The 19,437-nt window shown below is 37.7% G+C and overlaps 1 pseudogene; it reads right to left on the reverse strand.

Annotated features, from left to right (window-relative positions):
• Nucleotides 1–924: 924 nt before the first annotated feature.
• On the reverse strand, nucleotides 925–10,363 carry LOC149191491 (protein STICHEL-like 3 pseudogene; annotated as a pseudogene).
• Between the last annotated feature and the right edge of the window lie 9,074 nt (nucleotides 10,364–19,437).

Here is a 19,437-nt window from a genome sequence, read left to right on the forward strand (position 1 = left end):
GATAGAGAAAGCAAAAGAAAAAGCCAAAGAAAAGAAAAGGCAAGTAAGGGTCTGCAAGTCCAAATGCACCCTCCAAGAAGAAAAAATGCTAGGCAGGTAGTTGGGTAGGTAGTTGGGGTTGCAGAAAGGTTATCCCTATCATTGCAAGAATGGTGATGGTGGGCAGCAAAGCAAAAGATTACAGCAGGAAGCATGACTAATTTCCCTCATTCCCCTCCAATTTCATTTCTAACATTCCCCCATCAGCTTAGATTCATGGAAAAGACTAAGGTTTCATGGTGGTTCTTAATCTTTAAGAAGCCACATTTCTTGTCTAAAGATCTTTTCATTTTGATCTACTCTTAAAACCAAGTTTGTTTCATATAAACTTAATGGTTTCTCCCTCCACTTACCCCCTCCTCCATACTAACACTAACCCTACTATATAAATCCCTTATATCGCCTTTTTCCCTAATATTACTAACACCAAGGTGTATAAATCCCAAAATCTTATAAATACCCACCCCCTTGGCATTATAGCCAATAAAGTCTCGAGTCAGGGATCAAATGACACCAGGTCATGTTGATGAACCTATGCCAACTACCCCTTCCCCTTCATGAGCTGATTCCTCTATTTCGCCCCCTTTGCACATAAAAAACTCCTAAAAAGCCTAAATTCCCACCTTCACCCGCTTCAAAGAGCAAAAATTATGAAAAACCCACTTTCTGCTCCCAAGCGAAGGTTAGCGCGTGCAAATTGTTTTTTGAAATACATTGGAAATTCGTTCAAAACATGTTTATATGCCTCCGCCCGATTCCGTATACACTGCCCATGTCACCTCCCCGATGACCGTTAGATCAGGCCCTCCAGATCTGACGGCCCTCAATGCGTCGGAGTCCTTCCGACGTCCGACAGTTATGTGTACTATCCCCCTGTCACGTCAGTCATCCGACCACCGTCCGATTAACCTCTGCAGATCTAACGGTCACCATGACGTCGGAGCTCATCCGTTGCCCGAAACTTATCTCCCGACGTCCGTATTTTGAGTACGTCACTCCGTTGCCACACGCCCTCACCACAATGCGTCGGAGGTACAACTGCAAATACCGCCCCCGTACCGGAAGCGGTGCGATACGAAACCACTGCTGGTTTCCGGTTTCCTCATCCCGCTCGCTTACGTCCTCGCCGCGTCAGCAACATGTCAGCGCTCCGTCACCCAGGTACGCTGTCTCGTCATTCCCTTGCCCTGCCATTGGTCCACCTGTCCTGCCATCTCACTGCCCCTGTGGACCAACCAGACCCCGCCACGTCACCCGATGACGTCATCCGACCTTGACCCCACCAATGACGTCATGCTGACGTCAGCACGGATTCGCGCCAAAAGCACCAAAAGGTCTATTTTAGCCAAAAATTCGTGTTTTTTTTGCCATTTTTGTGCGTTCGTCGTCGTTTTATTCTGCATGCAAAACTACGTCTAAACCTGCACCGGCCGCGGAAAAGTGTTTCCTGACCACCAGAACGTCCATTTCTTCAGCGCCAACAAGCTCTGACCGGTCCAAATTTACAGGTATTCCTCATTTGAGCTCTGAAACTCCATTTTCGCTGCATTTCGCATGTCAATGAGTAACAGACCTTAAGACTCCAAATTCATCGTTAAATGCCACCAAATTGACATTTAAACTGAACCAGAGCCATCACTAAGCTTCTGTCGAACCAATTGTCGGTAATTCGAAAGAAAAACTGTCACTGGTTCGCGCAATCGTGAACCCGTCACCGGCAGGAGATAAATACACCACAAAAGCGTATCCTCTGAACATTTCCGCCACTCACCTAATCACACAGAGGCAGTATTTCAACTGCTGCAGCCTTACTTCCACCTTTCACTTACAAAACCAACATTCTCTGCAAAGAAACCTTGTTGGTGTTACTCTGCATAGTAACACAGTCCTTGAGCAAGCAGAAATCCTAAAGAAGAGCCATGGACCCCCCTATAGCTCCTATAGCCCTCAATGTGGCTCCCCTGAATGTCCCTAATAGAACATTGGACACCAGAGCATTAGCAGACTTGGACTACAAGATATCAGAGGAGATGTTGAGCAGAAGCAGGTTTCATTTGCAAATCCTAAATGAAATAAAGATCAAACATGAGAGGGGGACAGACATCCTGGGTATTTGGGATTCATTCCTCCCAATATTCAAGCTTCCTCAGGTTAATCAATTCCCTGAGCTTGTACACTTAGTTGCTGACCACTATGATGCATCCCAGAGGGCAGTGCTGGACTCTTCAGGCTCAATTCTGTTCCTCATTACCCCTAAAGCCATCAGGGAGATGTTGCAGTTCCAGACAGATCAAAAGTTGGTCCCTCTGTCATTAGCTGATTTAATAGTACAGGGAGCCAGAACCACAGAGGCCCAAATTACTAAGATCAACCAGCTGTTCATCAAGGCTGACACTCTACAAATTCCTCCTATCAACTGTGTTTACCTCAACCAATTGGGCCTAGACATGGTTGACATGATCAGTCCCATCCTGGGATATGATTCAATAGAACATGTGGATGAAACAGTTATACAAATGATGCTTATGTTTTCCCCAGGAAAGAAGCCAATCCACTATGATTATGCCACATACATATCAGATAAGATGCATGATCAATTGATGAATTTATCAAGAGAAAGGGTATTTAGATACACCTCGTACCTATATCATCTGCTCCTATACTTCCAGCATGATAAGTTCTCCTTCCCAAAGAAGAGAGTAGATGCACAGGGCAATCTGAGATGAGTAGTGTATTGGACATCCGTTTTTCACATAGTAAGCTGCTCTCCATACACCTACTGCGAGTTTATTGATCTTTTCATCCATCCAGCCTTGACTCTACTGTTGGGTTCACCTCCTCCCAGATTGACAGACGAAATGCAAAGACTCCTGCATTTATCAAAAGCATACAGTATTGGGGATTGGTATTTCTACCAACACCACACCGTTATCAGACTATATGGGTGTGAGTTGCCCCCATTTAAACTACCTAGATTTGTGCCTATGAGGCTACTTGCCTTGGAATACTTCAGGCAGTTTGGTTATGTGGATATGCTCCACTTTTCAGGAAAAGGTAAGAAGGCACAGTTAAAAATCAGAAATCAACTTGGCCATTTACTTCTCAATGAGAGGGATGAAGGGTGGAGAGAGGCAGATAGAATACTTGGGTGCCTGGGTCTCAAATACAGCTTCATATGGAAACCCTATGACCCCAACAACTTCATTACAATGAGGAGGCTCAAATACAAATTATCTGCTTATGGTCATTATAGCCTTCCTAACTTAGAAAAATATGCCAACCAAAGCAAGTGGAGAAGAGGAACTTTAGAAGAAGATGTGACCCAAGAAGAGCTTAATCAAAGAGCTCTAAGAAACCTCAAGAAGATGGCTGACCTTGAGTTTTATTCACAGGTCACCTCACTGCCAAGCACACAAACTGGAGCAGCAGCGTCCTCCTCAACTGCCCAACATCAAGCTACAAGAACTGGTGAAAACATCGCAGAAAAAGGCAAAGAGATGGAGCAGGAACAGCAGGAACAGCAACAAAACCAACAGCAGCAAGCAGAAGGGCTGCAGCAAGGGCAGCAAGAAGAATCAGAACAGCAAGATCAACAACATCAAGAAGAACAAGGGCAGGAGCAGTCTGCCCAGCAAAAGAAAACAGTGGAGACTCCTCAGACCACTGAAAGAACGGTGCCTACAAGACAAGACACTACATTTGATGCCTCGGTCCTCCAAACTCCTCAAAAGGAGGATACATTTGTCTTTAGAAAAAGGGACAGAGAGACTCCCCTGACATCCTCGATAGACCAAGGAGAGAAAAGGCAGAGACTCAATGATTTTCCAGAGGATGATATAGCAATAAGAGAGGCATTGGGCATGGGCCCACCCAGCAGAGAAACTTCAGCAAGTTCCTTCCAGCAGGAACAAGACAGGACCATGGGAGGGGAGGTCAGCTCCTCCAGCCAGCATAAAGAAGGACAAGTAAGCATCAAGCAGCAGTTTATAGACATTAAGAGGAGAAGTGATCCTATCAAGGTACAATTGTACAATCACCTGCTAAACATGGCTCCTTCCAATCAGCAGAGACTTATGTCTGCTTTTGATGTAAGTGAAGGCAAATTGAAAATGAGTCACTTTATGCCTACAGCACTCCGGCCACAATCCACTGCTGACTATCTTAGGACCAACCTAGAGGTCCTTGCCAAAGATATACACCCTATGGACAAAATTGAGTTGCATAAGCAAACTGGCGAAATGGTGTATGCTTCATTGGCCGACAAGACTTTGGATAATTACAAACTAACCAGCAGTCTGAATGCCACAGCTTCCCAGCTAGAACTGGAGAGGGCCTCTTCTCAGGCCAAAGACAACAGGATAAGAGCCCTGGAGGAAATCATTGTAGAAATTGGGCACAATCCCAATGACATCAAAGGGATACAAGAGATCCTGAAACTTAGAGATGCTGACATGGCTGCACTAAGAAAGAAGATCAAAATTCCAGCCACTATCCATCCACAGACTGATGAGGTAGCAAAGCAAAGGTATGAGCAGGATTCTACTGCCCTACTAGTTTCCATTTACAAAGAACTTGTGAAGGCACAAGAAAAATTGGGGCAATATGAAGCTACACAAGCACCTCTACAAGCATCATTAAAACAAGCACAAGAAGGGCAGACATCTCAGCCCTCTCCTCAAGTCATCAATCTTGAGGAGACTGTTCCTACTACTGTGCCTCCACCTCAGCAGGCTGAACAAACAGCCACATCTACTTCAGCAGCACCCATCAGCACAGATCAGAGCCTAGATATGCAGAAGTTAAAGAATGAAATACAAATTTTGGAAGCCCAGATGACAGAGCTGAATGAAACTAAGGAAAGGCTGGCCAAGGTAAATGAAAGGCATGATAAGACAAAGAGAGAAGTGGGAGAAAAGGCCAAGGAAATCAAAGCTCTTAAAGACAGGATCAAGGAGCTTGAGAATGAGCTCAAGCTAGATAAAATCATATCTGAGATCAGAGCAATGATATGGTCCAATATTGGTAAATCCATCAACAACCAATGGCCATATATCGAGACAATCCATGAGCAACTAGAGCTCATCCCAAAGGCACAGAAGGAAATCCGAACATCAAGGGCCTTATTAGGAAATATGCCTGAAGTTGCTACAAGAATGATCAATGTGCTTAACCACAAAACAAGTTCTCAGTTAGCCACCATTGGAATCACAAATAGAACTGAGACTATTCAAATGATCAAGAGGGTTCTTACTCTTAGAAGTCTAGTGCAGACATTGGATAGGAGAACCCAGGATATGCAGACAGAGGTAAATAAGTTCATGGAGAAGTTTCAGGTGTTGCAGAGTAGAGGACTCCCTAGCTTACTGAACAACGGAGGGAAATTATTCACCCATGAACAGTATGCTAAAAGAGTAAATGTTTTTGCCTCAGCACAGGTCAATGAGAAGGCCAGCACTTCAGAAGACACAGGGCCTATTACAGGACAGATTTTCTATAGTAAGATAGAAAATCTACTTTTTATAATGAATGAAATTAATCACTTGTTTGATGTAGCCCCAACTTTTTTCAAATACATAGAAGCTGAAGAGACAATGGAGGCCATCCTCAGGCACCAGCTCCCTACACAGGAATGGTGGACAGATGCAATCCAGAGAATTTTGTAAACAGTAAGTCATTCACCAACTTCTGTTTTTTCTACAAATTTTGATGAAAAGAACAGTCAACAAAGTCAGCAGGCATCATAAAATCAAAGCTGAGCCAACTCAGCGGATGTAGCGGCCAACAAAGCAGAAAAGGGAACCACAGCTGGCAAACCCGAGAATGCACTGCGCAGCCAAAAGTAAATGCGTATCTCCAGAATTAATGCAGAGTAACGCAACCGACTTAGTGGCTCTTAAAAGTCAAGACAATCCTCTGACAGACATAAAGGGCATTTACACTGCATTTAACATTGTAATAACTTCTTGCCTACTTTCTGAACACTACTGAAGATATTTTCTCTCTCTCAGATGACTCAATGCCTGAGATATTTTGTATACACATTTCTATAAAGTCCCCTTGGCACAAGATTGCAAGGGTTGTTGTGAATTTCTCCTGAAGAGTCTCTTATGCTGTAATTGTTTTCTGAAAGTTAATAAAGGAAGCAATGGAATTTCGTGGATGCTTGATGTGTTGAAGATGTTCTGTGCCTGTTCATGACTGCTGGATCCCTGCGTATCTTACCATGCAATAAGTCTCTGTAACTTTCTCCATGTTTAGTTTGTTTTGTTATAAATCCATATACGCTATCTGATTTCCAATATTAAGCAACAGAGAAAAAGAATAACTCCCAGGATTTGCTCACTGAGCACCCTGAGTTCAGTCTGTGTTGTTTATAAATGTTTTCTTCAGGTGTAATCTATATAAAGTGTGATTCTTAAGCTGCTGCACTTTCAGAATACATCTTTCATATTGGCCACTGACACAGGAATTCATACTTTGCTCCTGTGCTCTGCGTTCATTTTCATTTCACCAACATAACAGAAAATTCTTAACAGATTTCTGCTGGTTGACATATATCATCACTTAAGTCTAAACTTGTCTGTTAAATACACAACAGGCCTTGCAGTTAGAACAGTACTCAACATTTAAGATCATCTCACAGCATCTAGACTCCATTGCCCAATGGAAAGTCACCATCAAAGCATTACATCATAAGACCTGAAAGAGATCCCTCAACCAAAACATAAACAAAACCTAAGCATCATAGCTAGCCTAAAACACCATCATAACAGAGACAAATCACAAAGAGAGAGCCCTCTCTGGTTGCAGTTAGGCTAGGAACTGTAACCCAAAGATTGGTTAGTGGTTACCCCGGCCGTATTCCCTTGGGAGTCATAGGGAACAACCTGGGTGTTAACAGAGAGAAAAAATAGTAAGCTCAAATTTAAGATGAGAGTGGGTTTATGAATATCAAATTTTATTACACGTGAGAGTTGTGTGTGAATATCCAACTTGGTTGACTGTAGCTGAAAATAATGTTAGTGAATATGCATGTTCAACATAGGGATGGTGTTATGCACAACATCTTCCTTGAAGATGGATAAGAGGGCAGAAAGAGAGTATTGGATTGGACCTACCAATGCAAACCATTTGATTATAGAACCTACCCTAAAAACCATAGTACCAATACTAATATGGTTCCACAATCTTGCAATGGGCTTCCCTGGTGAAGATTTGGAAAAAGCCATTAAAGTGTGTTTCATATAGGATGTTTGGTAAGGACAAATGTTATAGTACACAATTTTCCATCTGAATGGTGTTAAGGGAGACATATTATTTGTTAAAAACATTTGTTATTGACTTTCTCATGTAATGGAGGAGGGAAAGAAGGTATATCTATCCCATGTTGTGCATTTGGTGGGAGAGAGGTACTAAACTGTTCATTTGAAGAGGTGTTCAAAGAAACATCCTATAATAGAGAGGAGATAAGACTCATTCATAAATATCTTGTAATAGAGAGGAGATAAGAGTACTCACCTCAAGTAAGATCAACTACAACTGAAGTAAGAGTGAGAAGTTCCCACTCCATATACTTAACAGAGCTTGAATACAACCAAGTATGCTCAAATAAAACATGTGTGGGTTTATGGATACCTAACACAGGTGAACCTAAGAGAGTTAAGCTCAAAAGGAAGTTGGAATACAATATGAGAGTGGGTTTGTAAATATCTAGCACAAATACAAGTGAGTGTTGGTGTGTGGATATCCAACTTGAAAGAAAAGTCAAATGTAGCCGAAAACTTAATATAGGTTAGCTCAAAGGTTGAAACTGTATGCTTTGAGAAAACTTAGAGAGAAGGAGGTAGAAATCTAGATAATTAGGTAGCCCAATATTTACATTAAAATTAGTGAGAAGCATATAGTAGCATGTCAATGAAGTCTATATATTTGTATTAGTTATTCATGTATACATTTTAGTTTATGTGTCCAACAAATTAAGTAATAGGAGATGGCCTAAAAACAAAGGGTCACAATCATGAACGGTTTACCCATACAAAGTAAAAATAAATGGATAATGTAACAAGAACTAAATGGTATCTTTAGATTCCTCAATGAATTTACCTTTTGAAAAAAAAAACAATTGTTGGATTTAAACTGCCACTAGCAATGAAGGTGCTAAAGATCTAATGGCAGACAACAACCTAACTTTGGAACAAACTTTGGATACATATCACATACATTCCAAATCTGAAAATAAAACATTCCTTTATCTTGGACAAACATTGACATCAATTTGAAACCACCATATTCACCATGAATTCTGACTTTCTAGGAAAGGCAATGTCAACTTTCAATGATCCAAAAACTTAATAAATATTTGCATGGATTGGAGATGCAAATTTTAAAGGTGGATAATATGTAAAATGATTCTTCCTTTTTCAAGTTAATTTTAGTCTTAAGAAGGACATCTGTATTTAATTCTCAAAAATGAATGTCAAAACATTTTTTATATAAACCATTATGCTAAACCTTAAATTTTTCATTTAGTAGAAATGAACGATGAAGAAATGACAAGCAAAAAAAAATTCCACTTTAGTTTTCCATTGCAGCTTTGTAAGATAAAATTTGTTTTTATCTAGCAGGGTGGATTTCAAAAAGGACATCATAATAATTTATAGCTCCTTTACTAAGTCTTCATTAAAAGAAAATAAAATCATATACTTGGAAGATTGTAAAACATACTTACTAGTTCCTAGACCAAAGAAAGAGATATTCTTCACCCCAAAAGACTCAATTGATCAAGTGTCATTTCAACATCACACATAGATCCATTTGACCTTGATGCAATGAGATTTAATGCATCATTATCTATTTCTAGACCTTCCTGTAATGCAATTTCCTGCAATTTTTTCACAATATCAATTTCTTTTAATTTGGGAAATAAAAATTTCTGGCACTTGGATAGAATAGTATGGGGTAGGCATTTTATATTCTAAGTGGTGATAATAAAGACTATATTCCAAGGTATTTCATCAAGTACTTTTGAGAATTTATTCCAGTCATCACTTGACAAAGTATCACAGTTGTTGACTATAAAGACTCCATAACGAGAGGATGGGGAATAAGTAACCACATTTTCAAGGGCTATCTGAAAACTCTCAAATGCCTGGGAGCCAATGCCACCAATTTATTTTACATCTAAATTCTTACCAAGACTTTGAGCTAAACATGAACAACAGAGTCCACAAGGTCGTGACAGATCCAGAGAATGGCAGTTCATGGCTGCTGAAAATATTCTAGCACATGATGTTTTACCTGTTCCTTGAGGACCATGGAACACATAAACTGGAGCAATATTTCCCCTCACTATAGCATTCATGAGAGCTCGAGAGCTAAATTTTTCCAACCAATTCTCCAAATGTCTTTGGAACATACTTCTGAGACAAGCTCCTACACCTATCTTGAGATCTCAAACAACCACTGCCCATAATATCTTGTCCATGTCCATAATGGCCGATCAATCTTGTTTCAGAAACCATGTCAATATTTTGTCTGAGACGAATTTTATGGTCAGCATAGAGATCTAGCTCACCTAAAAGCATTCTTCCTTGTGTATCTGTATCTGCACTTTCCTGAGACCCACCTGGCTCCATTAGTAGGGGAAGCGACTCAGAATCAAAATCTAAAGAAGAAATAGAATGATCAGATGTTTCTAATGCAACAGAAAACACCCTTTGAGAACTGTAATAGCTTTGTGATGCAAACCCTTCAATTTTTCGTGTGGCCGAATCTGAAAGCCCACATGAGAGGCTCCTACCTGCAAATCCAATATATTTTTTCCTCTATCATGTATTCTGGACCAATTCCAAGGAATCCCACAACCCTTTTTGGGAATATCAATGACTGTTGATTTCCCACTTCCTGCTTGAAGTCTAGTCTTTTGTGAACCTGTGAAATATTTGTTACTAATCCCACCACGACTACTAGAGTTCAAAGCAACTAAAACTAATAAATATTGACAATTCTCTCCTCATTCTCTATGAATGCACCTCTTAATGCCTTTTAACTTGTGTTTTCTTGACCTATCCAATTCCCCCATTAGACAATTTGGGTGATAATGTGATTCAAAGTGAGAATTTGAACAATCCTTATCATCAATTAGTGAGCCTTTCTCTGCTTCTTCATAACAGATTCTATCTTTCCTTATACAGTCATTATTTTGAAAGAGGTGTGGAGAAAAAACCTTGAGATCATTTGTTGCTCTGTTTTTCAACTTACCATCCAAAGTATTTGATATATTGCCTTTAGTATCCCTGTTAATGCCTCTTGGGGGTAATGTCATTATATCTGCATTAGGTTCCATTCTCCCTTGAGAATGAAATGCATCACTTGACAACCTATCTTTTCGGTACAAATCCTTTGCTTTAGGCTTCCTTTCAAGCTCATAATCACTTCTCCAATTTTCATGAGTCAAATAGTGAAAAGAAGTGAGAAGGTTAATGAATACCCATCTCAACATAGGGTTTTCCCTATGAACAATATCCTCCTTAAAGATAGAGAGGAGGGAAGGAAGATAAATCATTAGTCTATTAGATTGGACCTTCCTCTCTTAATCTTGCATGTGGACTTGTGAAGTTATAACCTCCTCAAAACACTAGTGTACCAATACCAACAAAATTCCACAACAAGGAAAAGGGGGGTTTTGATGGAGAATTAAAAGCAGCCACTAAAGTATGTTGCATATAGGATATCCATGAAGACAAATATTATAGTCCGGAAAAATAATATCCATAAAAATTGTGGACCTGTGACTAAAAGTTGTCTTAGAAGCAACATTTGGCTCTTACTTGGCCTCAATTAATTTTTATTTCTTGTCATACCTAAGGGTTTCGTAGACTTCTAGGATCTTGGCTATCCTTGAAGGACTGAATTGAGTTTTTAAATTAGTTATTCATCTCCTTTAACAAAAATATCACATATTACAAGGGATATTATACTAAATTTATTCTTTCAGAGGCTTTTTTGTTTATCTTTATACTTGTCCATATAGAGAAAAAGGACGATTTGAACACAACCTCTTATGGTTGCTTTGCTAATCTAAAATTTTCTTGTCTTTCTATTGAATATTAGTGATGACGTGGATGATGTGCAGTTTATAGACTACATTTCCTTCATTTTATATGTAACATCATCATCATGCATGTGAAATGGCATCTATTTTTCTTTTATCTATTTTCTTTTGATGTAATTTTATCATTGGAATCTTAGACCAGTCCATCTTTGTTACACATGCCATGTTTCCTTCTACATTCCTTGGAACAGGTGAAAATTATATTTTGATGAAGATTATTTTTTTGTGAGTTTAGAATTGGTGAGGCTATATCATAGTCATGTCCAAGAATAACACCCAAATAGTGTGGGGAATTAAACTAGTGACTTAAAATTTAGGAGTGCTTTAATAGTGCACTCGATCACTGTCTATCCAAGACTCCATGGACGATGAATACAATTAGAGCTACTAAATACTTAAATTGAGAAGTATGTTAGTTCTACATTCATGCTATCTAGATATAATATATTTTCTTGTCGTTATTTGTCATTCTCATTTTTTTTTCCATTTTGGTTATAGAAGAAAAAATATTCTTCCAATCTCTAATATGAATCTTCATGAAGCTATTAACATCTAATTTTTAAATATTCATAGGTTTTTTTTGAAAGTTTGTGTGCAGAGGTGTATAGTTTTTTAGAAAATACAAATTAAAGTCTTCAAGGATAACATAGAATTGAACCATTGACCCGTATAATGTAATATGGTTCTACAATTGTTTCCAAAACTCTGCTTTGTACACCATCTAGTGACACCACTTATTATTTTACTTCATAATGGTTGCAGGTAAATTTTCTAAAATCAAAGGGATGGGTGTGTTTGGAAATGATGCTAAAAACACAAATATCCCCATGGAGGTCTGGTGGTATTATTTGCTAACAAATATGCCTGAGGTGACCTTTATAAACTTAATTACTTTCTGTGTTTGGAGAAAGCATGAGTCTACAAACATTTGTATGCATGGATTGTTTTTTTCATAGATAGTGAGAAATACTATTTAGTTTACAATTTCAAACATATTTTTTATAACAAAACATTCTAATCACTTATTATCCAACTCTAGGTGTCAGATACACTCTTCACATGGAAAGATCTATAAGAAAAAAAAATAGTGAATTTCTAAAGAATTTAGGCAACTTTGTTCATTGTTCGTTGACTTTTCTTGCAAAGCCTTCAATTTAGTTATATACTTTTTCCTTATCCTTCACAGATGGGTTGTATGGTTTGTCATAATGGAATATTTTTACATATAGGTGAAGGTTATGGATGTATTTTCCTAGATGCCCCAGGTGTAGAGGCACATAAGCTAACTATTGATCCAAGTGAGAGAGTTGGTAAATTAGTTGAGCAATATGTTGAAGCGATGAAAAAAGTAATTGGATTTATATTTGAACTTTAAATTTGTTAATGCATACTTTTTTTTTGAATGAATGAACGAAAAGGAAATACTTTCTTGTAGAACTCGGCGTTATGGACTGCATAATGAAACTACAATAATTTTTAATGTTAATTCCATGTACTTTTTATAATCAGGTTAAACTTAAATAGGGCTTGAAAACAATAATGAGCATATCTAGTGAAGGGAATGGTTACTTACAAGTACTCTCCATATTCTATTTAGTATTCAGGTTGCAATTTTTTTTTCATTTGGTCATTGGGTTTTAGAAAGAAATTAAAGCTAAGACACTAGTTATGGTTACAATATAAGATAGTCAATTTTGGAAGCTTTACAAGGAAGACCCAGCTGCATGTGCCATTGTAGTGAAGACTTCAATTGGCCTTGTACATCTCTTGGAAAATTTGTTCGAAACTTTCATGCCTTTTCTCACAAGGTAGGTATTGGATCATGCTAGATTTTGGAAATTGCCAGTTGGGTATTTGACATTTGATTCACCAATGCCATGACGAGAGATAGTTATTGGTGGCCCCCATGTAACTCTGGGCTATTTCAAGAAAGAAAATAAAATTGATGAGTCATACAGGGTGATTAAACATTGGAGCTTAACTTATTTGAAAATAATAATAATTATATAGATGGTTTACACTCCTACATTGTTTTATGTTGGAGAAGGTGGATGAGAGAGGAACATGATGGTTCTATACTGGTGACATAAGGATATTTCATCCTCATGGATGCCTTGAAATTATTGACTGTAAAAGGGACATATTTAAGCTTCAACATGGGGAATATGTGTCTTTAAGAAAGGTATTGATTATTCTTACCAAAATATTTCAACTTTGTAAGGCGTCTAGTATTTGTTTAGTTGCCACATCCCAAGATGTTTTCTTAGTGCAGGTGGAAGCATCTCTGGAAGTTTTCCATTATTTGGATAGTATCATGTTACATGTATATCCATTCCACAATTGTTGTGTGGGTCTTATTGTTCCATCCCATCAAGCCCTTGAAAGTTGGGCTCAGAAAGAAGGAATTGTTTACAAGGATTTTGCTTGCCTATGTTAGAAGAATGAAGCAATTAAAGAAGTTCAAAGCTAAATTTTACAAGTTTCTTATGGTGTCCACCACTTCTACTTCATTATACATTTGTATTAATATTAGCTCTAGTTTTTTATATATTAATAATATTTTGCAATTCATATTTGCTATGGTACATGAAGCATGCTCTCTAGTATAACAATGCAATATTTCCTTTGTCAGGGAAGGAAATAAAAGGTTACATGGAAACATTTCATGAAAAATGATGGAATTATCACTTTTAGTGGTAGCTTGTTGACTAACTAATATAAGATCACTTTATTTGCATCACGAATGGAAAGAAGAAAAAATATATATTAAGAATATTGGGTTGATCACAAGAGAATATTAATTCCTATGGTTTGTGGCAAATATGGATAAGTGTTAGGATCTAGAGATATAGGGGTTGTCTTTGTTGGGTGTGGAGCCTGATTATATTCTTTATTCATAGGTATCACTACATTGGAACAAATTGGACCCCAATTCCTAATGTGGTGGCAACGCTGCCTGTAACATTTGCACTGAAAGTGGGGGTGACAATAATCTTTAGGAGTCCCCCCCTGGCAGGGGATCAGGGGCAACACCCCTGAAGCTAGAAATAGATGTAAAATTGCCTTGTAAAATGTTGTAATTTCATAGTCAATCTGGGTCATTGATTAGGCAGAGATCTGATGGTAGAAGTTATGTTTAATTTAGGGTTTTTTGCCCTAGAAGGCAACCCCTCACTATATATGAGGGAATTGTATTATGTCTATGTAGATCAGTATTCTGAGCAAGAAAGAGAAAGGAGATTGTGTGAAAGCGAAGAGGGAGTTACATCAGATCTATTGTAGGTTCTATATCTTCATTTTGCAGGATAATATAAAAGGAATGACTCGTTGTTTCTCCATGGACATAGCCCAAATTGGGTGAACCATGAATATCAATGTCTCTCTTATTTTATGTGTTTTCTTTGTTTATATTTCTGCAATATGTTTTATGTGTTCCATTGCTTTGTAATATATAATTTTCTAACAACTGGTATCAGAGCTGAAGTTCTATTTAGCTAATAAATGCGCAGGAGAGAATGGTTCCTGGTTCGAGTGGGAGAAATGGTAGAAGATGGTAGGTTTAGGGTTGAAAAATTTAATGGCCAAAACTACCAGCTATGGAAGATGCAGATGGAAGATTATTTGTACTAGAAAGATCTATACCAACCATTGAGTGGAAAGGAAAAGAAGCCGACAAGTATGACAAACACAGAATGGGATATTCTTGACATAAAGGCACTTGGAACAATACGGCTGTGCCTAGCGGCATTGGTACCCTTTAATATTTCAAAGGAAACGACAATAGAGGGTTTAATGTCGGCATTGGCAAAACTATATGAAAAACTCTTGGCCTCAAATAAGGTATTTCTTATGAAGTGTTTATTTAATATGAATATGCAAGGTGTATCTTTTTCTAATCATTTAAATAAATCTAATACAATTACCAGTCAGTTAAGTTCTATAGCGGTAACTTTTGATGACGAAGTTAGGGCTCTGTTATCTCTTTGCTCATTTCCAGAAAGTCGGAATTGTTTAGTTATGGCCATTAGTAACTATGTCTCTGGATCTAGTACTTTAAAGTTTGATGATGTTGTCGGTACAATCCTTAGCGAGGAAATGCAATGGAAAAGCTCCATTGAGACATTAGGTAATGCTTTGACTCCAGAGACTAGAGGAAGAAAAATGGAAAGAGGAAAAAACCTAGGATATCATAGTAAGTAAAGGAAAGGCAGATCCAAGTCCAGATTGGGGATAGTGTGATAGAAATGTGGGAAAAAAGGACACATGAAGAAATACTACAAGTATCAGAAGGGAAAAGAAGGAGACGCGCAACAAGAAAAAAATCATGAAGTGAATGTGACAGGTGATGTGTTGCAAGATGATTTGATTATTTCATTAGAAATATTATTGATGCCTGGGTGGTAGACTCAGGGGCCTCATTCCATGCCACACCTGATAGGAAACATTTTCATGATTATGTTCAAGGAGATTTTGGACAGGTTCGATTGGGTGATGATAAACCCTGTAAAATCATTGGAATGGGTATAGTTTTCATAAAACAATGGTAGAGAAATAAATGGCTGTTGAAGGACGTAAGTCATGTTCTATATCTAAAGAAAAATCTAATTTCAATAGGGAAGTTGGGAGGTGAAGGCTGTGTAACTACTTTTACAGATAAAATATGGAAGGTAACTAAAGGATCCCTGGTAATAAAAAAGGAGAAAATGTTGGTACATTGTATTTATGCAATGGTTTTTCTAATTATGTTAATGATTTAACCTCTATAGGAGAAGATACGACATTGTGGCATCATAGGCTTGGGCGCATGAGTGAGAAGGGGATACAAATTCTTCACTCAAGAAATTTGTTTCCAGGTTTGAAGCATGTTGATTTAAACTTCTATGAGAATTGTTTTTATGGAAAAAAGAAGAGAGTCATATTCCTCAGAGTTGGGAATGAAATGAAGAGAAAAAAAATAGATCTTGTGCATACATATGTATGGGTACCTTCTCAAGCATCATCTCTCGGTGGCTCTAATTATTATGTTACTTTTATTGATGATGAAACCAAAAAAACCTGGATTTATTCTATTCGAAATAAATCTGATGTATTTGATACTTTCAAGAAATGGAAAGCTTTGGTTGAAAATGAGACAGGAAAAATGTTGAAGTATCTCAGATCAGTCAATGGAGGTGAATATTGTAGCAAAGAGTTTGATAGGTATTATTCAGAGAATGGAATTCACAGAGTGGAGAAAGTTCCAGGAACACCACAAGGAAATGGTATGTTAGAAAGGATGAACACGAAAATCATGGAGTCTGCAAGGTGCATGAGATTGCATGCATGATTGCGTTTACAATTTTGGGCAGATGTTGTAGCTACTATTTTTTATCTAATAAACAAAGGGTCTTCAAGTTCCTTGGGTGGTGGTATTCTAGATGAGGCATGGACAGGTAAAATGTTAAACTACTCATTTTTAAAGACTTTTGGTTGTGAAGCCTTTGTCCACATTAATAAATAAAATAGAACAAATATTGAGGAAAAATCAAAGAAATGTACCTTTATTGGATATGATGTTAATGATTTTCGTTATCGCTTTTATGATTATTAAAAGCACAAAGTCATTAGAAGCATAGATGTCATATCCAATGAAAAGGTTTTGTATAATGATCAGCTATAGGAAAAGAAATAGGAAAATAAAACAGAGAATACACATTGCTTGATGAGATCACAAAAAAAGTGATGGTGCCTGAAAATGATAATGATCGACAACCAGAACAATAACAACAACAACAAGCACCTCAAACACCTGAAAGTGGTGTTAGAAGATCTACCAGGATAAGTAGACCCCCTAAATGATACTCTCCTTCATTATATTATCTATTGTTGATTGATTCTGGTGAACCAAAATTTTATGGAGAAGCAGTGTAGATAGAAACTAGGAAGAAGTGGGAGCAAGCCATGAAAGAAGTGATGGACTCCTTAGCACATAACTAGACTTGGTACTTAGTCAGGTTTCCTGCAGGTAAAACAACATTATAGAATAAATGGGTTTACAGGTTGAAGGAAGAAGATGGAGGTAGAAAAAGGTATAAAGCTAGACTTGTGGTGAAGGGGTTTTCACAGAATAAGGGTATAGATTTTGATGAGATATTTTCTCATGTTGTTAAAATGACTTCAATAAAAACTATTTTAAGTCTAGTAGCAACTGAAGATTTGCATCTTGAGCAGTTAGATTTAAAGACAACCTTTCTGCATGGGGATTTGGAGGAGGATATAAATATATATATATAGATAGATAGATAGATAGATAGATAGATAGATAGATAGATAGATAGCTAGATAGATAGATAGATAGATAGATATAGATATAGATATAGATATAGATATAGATATAGATATAGATATAGATATAGATATAGATATAGATATAGATATGTGTGTGTGTGTAATAGCCACAAGGATATGAGGTAAAAGGGAAGGAGAAACTAGTGTGCAGGTTGAAAAAGAGCTTGTATGGCTTAAAACAGGATCCAAGGTAGTGATATCTAAAATTTGACAAGTTTATGTCTAAACAAGGTTATACTATATGTCACTCTGATCAGTGTGTTCATCTCAAAAGGAAAAATGATGGCAGATATATTATATTTTTATTGTATGTAGGTGACATGCTTGTTACAGGTTCTAACATGTAGGAAATAAATGTGCTCAAAAGAAAATTGGCGAACTCATTTGCAATGAATGATTTGGGTCTTGCAAAACAAATCCTTGGGATGAGAATAAATAGAGACAGGAAGAATAAAAAATTAGCATTTTCTTAAAGTGAGTACATAGAAAAGGTATTGAGAAGATTTAATATGAAAAATGCAAAACTAGTTAATATGCCTTGGGCTAGCCATTTCAAACTAAGTAAGGAGGTGTGTCCCAAGACTGAGTAAATGGCTTATATGTCTAGAGTTCCATATGCATAAGCAGTTGGAAGCTTAATGTATGCAATCACATGCACAAGGCCTGATATTACACATGCAGTGGGAGTTGTAAGCAGGTACATGAACAATCCAGGAAAATAACATTGGATGGTGGTGAAGTGGATTCTGAGGTATTTGAGAGGTACCAAAAATCAAGCATTATGCTTTGGTGGTTCAAAAGTTGCTCTATAGGGATATGTTGATGCAGACATGGCGGGTGATAGAGATAACATGAGGAGCACAATAGGGTATGTGTTTACTGTAGGTGGAACAGTTGTCAGTTGGGTTTCAAAAATGAAAATTATTGTTGCAATCTTAACAACAGAAGCAGAGTATGTTTCTGCTATAGAAGCTAGTAAAGAAATGATTTGATTACAAAGGTTTCTGGATGAATTGGGTAAGAAACAGGAGTTGGACAGGTTATACAGTGACAGCCAGAGTGCCATATATCTTGCAAATAATTCTGCATTTCATTCCAAGACTAAACATAGACATCTCAAGTACCATTTCATATGGTCAACATTGGAAGATGGATAGTTGAAGCTAGAAAAGATACACACTAGCTAGAATCCTGCAGATATGTTAACAATAGTTGTAACCAGGGAGAAACTGAGATTCTGTTCAGTTTCAATTAGTCTTTAAGTATGATGAAGAAGATGAGAAACAAACAGGTCCAAAGTGGATTCATTGTCCAACAGAAGAAGTAGTAGTGGAGTTGCTATAATTAGTCTCCAAGTGGGAGATTGTTGGATGTGGAGCCTGATTATCTTCTTTGTTGAAAGGTATCACTGCATTGGACCCTAGTTCATAATTTGGAGACAACACCACCTGTAATATTTTCATTGCATGGGGGGTCCAGGGGGGGTGACAACCATCTTTAGGAGTCCCCCCTGGCGGGGCATTAGGGGCAATGCCCCTGAAGCTAAAAATAGATGTAAAATTTCCTTGTAAAATGTTGTAATTTCGTAGTCAATCGGAGTTGTTCATTAGGTGGAGATCTGACAGTAGAAGTTATGTTTAATTTATGGTTTGTTTCCCTAGAAGGAAACCCCTCGCTATATATGAGGGAATTGTATTGCGACTATTTAGATCTGTATTTTGAGCGAGAAAGAGAGAGAATATTGTGTAAGAGCGAAGGGGGAATTACAACGGATCTACTGTAGGTTGTATCTCTTTATTTTATTGGATAATATAAAAGGAATGGTTGGTTGTTTCTCCATGCACGTAGCCCAAATTACAACAGATGTACTGTAGGTTTTATCTCTTTATTTTGTTGAATAATATAAAAGGAAGGACTGGCTGTTTCTCCATGCACGTAGCCCAGATTGGGTGAACCAC

The sequence above is a fragment of the Pinus tabuliformis genome, chromosome 2_2 (assembly GCF_031772625.1).
Source record: "Pinus tabuliformis cultivar Carrire ecotype Pingquan chromosome 2_2, CPIR1, whole genome shotgun sequence".
NCBI lineage: Eukaryota > Viridiplantae > Streptophyta > Pinopsida > Pinales > Pinaceae > Pinus > Pinus tabuliformis.